This window comes from Triticum urartu, chromosome 6 (genome assembly GCF_003073215.2).
Source record: "Triticum urartu cultivar G1812 chromosome 6, Tu2.1, whole genome shotgun sequence".
NCBI lineage: Eukaryota > Viridiplantae > Streptophyta > Magnoliopsida > Poales > Poaceae > Triticum > Triticum urartu.
In genome coordinates this window covers 11,891,661-11,895,114 of record NC_053027.1, presented here as the reverse complement: position 1 = coordinate 11,895,114, position 3,454 = coordinate 11,891,661, and positions in this window count along the sequence as shown.

Sequence of the window (3,454 nt, the reverse complement as noted above, 5' to 3'; positions counted from 1 at the left end):
GGTGCGCAAAGTCTGTGCTATTTTTGATAAGCACGGCCTTGAGGCCGGAGAGGTACATAAATTACGTATTGTACAACATTTGTATTTATTCTTCCATATTTATTTTCATTATAAAATAGGAACCAATTTCATCAATCTATTTCAGACCGTACATGACCTAAAGGAGCCATGGGAGGTACCAAGGTCGCCGACGCCTGAGTTGTTTGATGAATTGCCACCGACAGATTCAAAGGTAATTTGTTATTCTTCAGTTTTGTACTTCTTCGTGCACCAAAGGGTTAATAATTTTCTCATTAATATGCCTATAGATGGTGATGAAGCTTCATGATCTCGTTTGCCGAGTGAGAAGAGACTTGATGGAGCAGCACCTTCAGACCCGCGTACAAATGTTGCGCAAATTCAGGCACCTAGAGCAGGAAAATGCAAATATGAGGAACTGGCTATACACAAACCTGAACGGCAATGTAAGTTCCCTACCATCCAAACACGCACTTAATCACTCTTTCCTTCCTATGTACAAAATAATGACAACTAGGTACCTATGCAGGACTATTGGAGCCGACCAGAATACGAGTACAATGACAGCGACAAATTTGTTGCGTCGCCCCTTCATGGCCGTGACTTGGCCTCAGACTTTGATGTAATTTAGTAACTATATTTATTATATGAGTTATTTTTCTCATTTTACAAGCTCCTCCCTACCACTTGCAGGGTGCTCAGGATGACATCACTAGTGAGCAAAACTTCCAGGGTGCTCAAGATGACATCACTAGTGACAAAAACTTGCAAGCTGCTCAGGATGACATCACTACTGTGCAAAAGGAGTTTGAGAGAGACGATGCATGAAAATCAGACGTAAGTAAGTATATTAATTGTGCGAGTCACTATTTTTTTATTAAATCTCCTACCTTGGATACGCAGGGAACAGGAGGGTCTACAATGAGAGGGCAGAAGAAGAGAGACAGGAAATCCGCATTTGCAAATAATGAGGATTTTATTTATTTTGATGAACCCAAAAAACCTAAAAGAGGCAAGAAAACTCCGAAAGACATGAGTACTCCCAGAACAGGAACGGATGATGCTCCAGATGAGAATATTGTTGAAGAGGTCATTGACTATGTCAATACGTCCCCCTCTTCGAAAGTGTTGGTACAAATTGATGAAATTCATCTATATCGCGCTGATCTTAGATGCTTGACAGCATCAACCTTTCCAAGTAGTACGGGCGGATGGCTGCAATGCAAGGTATGTGCTAACATCTTAAATAGTTAACAAATTGTTATTTTCTATTTCGATTCCTTACTGCTTTGCGATTCAGATCTTGGATGCAGCCATAACATGGGTACGCCACATGCGCCCCAATCCAGATGTACGGGCCGACGGGAATATCTTCCTAGAGAGAGCATCAGTAAGCGGTGTGCTAGTCAGAGACGGAAGTGTTCCAAGTTATACCCATGCTTTACGGAACAAAACGTCTACTAGTACTTTAGGCAAAAAGTACCTTTCCCATGATATGGTAAGTCACAGTAGTCTAAGTCAATTACTAAATGGTACATAACTAATTATGTCTAAAATGCAGGTTTCTCTTCCTGTGAATATGATGAATAAGCATTGGTACGTGGCGGTTGTCAATGCCAAAAAAAGAGCAGTGCAAGTTCTGGATTCGATGCCATCACCAATAAAACAGTTTAAGAAAGGCCACCCGGAACTAGAAAACATGGTACATTTTTCAATGCTTAGTAACTACATACCGAGAGTTAATTCTCATATTATATGTCTTATGCTTCTTAATTTATTATAGCTCAAAGGCATGCAACTCCATATGGAAGCAGCATATCGGCATGGTGGCCGAAAAGTCGATACTTGGAAGGATTTCAACATCAGCACTTGGAAAGTTCAAGTTATCAAAAACATACCACAACAGAAAGACAGGTACTGTACACATCACTTAAAATCACACATTTAGTATTCATAGTAAAAAAATATTTATAACAATCCATATGATTGCAGCATGTCATGTGGGCTTTTTGCGGTAAAGAATATGGAAAAGTTTACAGGCAACAATCTAGATGGAGCCTACACAGCGGTACGATGTCCACACTTAATTTAACCATACCATTCCTGTTGTTACAACTATAAGACTGACTCAACCTATTATGCAGGATGACATCCCCGGGTTCAGGAAACAACTCACTGCCCTCCTAGTGAAGTCTCCACTGAACATGAAAGGACGGCGAAATGGCGAGGACTAAGATAGTGAAAGTCGTGAAGGAAGGATGAAGAGAGCTGAATGCTGTTACAATTTGCTACTTTTTCTAGAATAAAATTTGGATTATGATTTGTTTAAACTTTACGCTTGTATTTTTGAAGTTCTGATTGAACTTTAGAGAGTTTTACAATTTAGAATTTGCCACTTTGAACCATCCACTTGTAGGATTGCAGCTTACTTTGGGAGATGAACTAAATTTGTCTATGAACTATTGCATTTCTAGGCTTTCTGTAATGCTCTATCATGTATTTTAAAACGCATGCCTTGGGCAAGCTTCCATATCACCACCCTTCTCCACACAAGGCATGTTCAAGTCATAAGCTAGTGTGCGTGTTGCTGTAATTCGTATGGTCAATCAGGTAATCAGTGGGAACAGATACAAAGTGGGAACAGATGTTGTGAATAAAATGTTGTAGACATCATTACAAAGTGGGAACAGATACTGCAACGATGAATTTATGTTTACCTGCTAGTACAAACCAATCATTACTTTCTGCATTTCACCATATCAGTGTTGCATTGCCTAGCCAAGCTCGTAGCTTTGTCGCATGACCAGCGTGTTACCGAGCCATGCTCTTAGCTGCGCCGCCTGGTCCAGCTCTGGAGCCGCCCCCTTCTCGTTGCTCACGCAAGTAACCTAGCAAGGTCTCAGCCTGCAAATCACACAACTGAACATATAAGTGGCTACGAAATTCAGGAACAAGTTTTAGCTTGATCTAAACTAAATAGAAGGCAGTCATGGGGTGCGATCCCTATTTTTGAATCATTTAGTCATGACAAAGTAGACAGACTCAACTGGAGAAACTTATAATTATAAAGCACGTACATGAGTATTTCAGTGGGAAATCTCAAGCACATGGTTTCGCACAGAATTTTAAGTTTGATCGGTTTCTAGTGACAGCAAGCATTGTTTGACCTGGAGGCCTCTTTGACTTGTAGGACAGAGAGCACTCATCCTCCTGTACTTGCAAGGTTTAGCAGATCCTGGACTGTAATTAATAAGTGTGAAGTTAAACAAGTGAATATCTCGGCCATGTGAACTGAATGTACAAGTCAACACCTTCTTGATAAGTACTAGCATGACAAAATACGCGTCGATTTGGGTATTTTTGAAGACCAGAGAGAAGAAATCTACCAAACACTCAAGTACATGCACGCTCTAACTGACGAATTCATTCGACACTG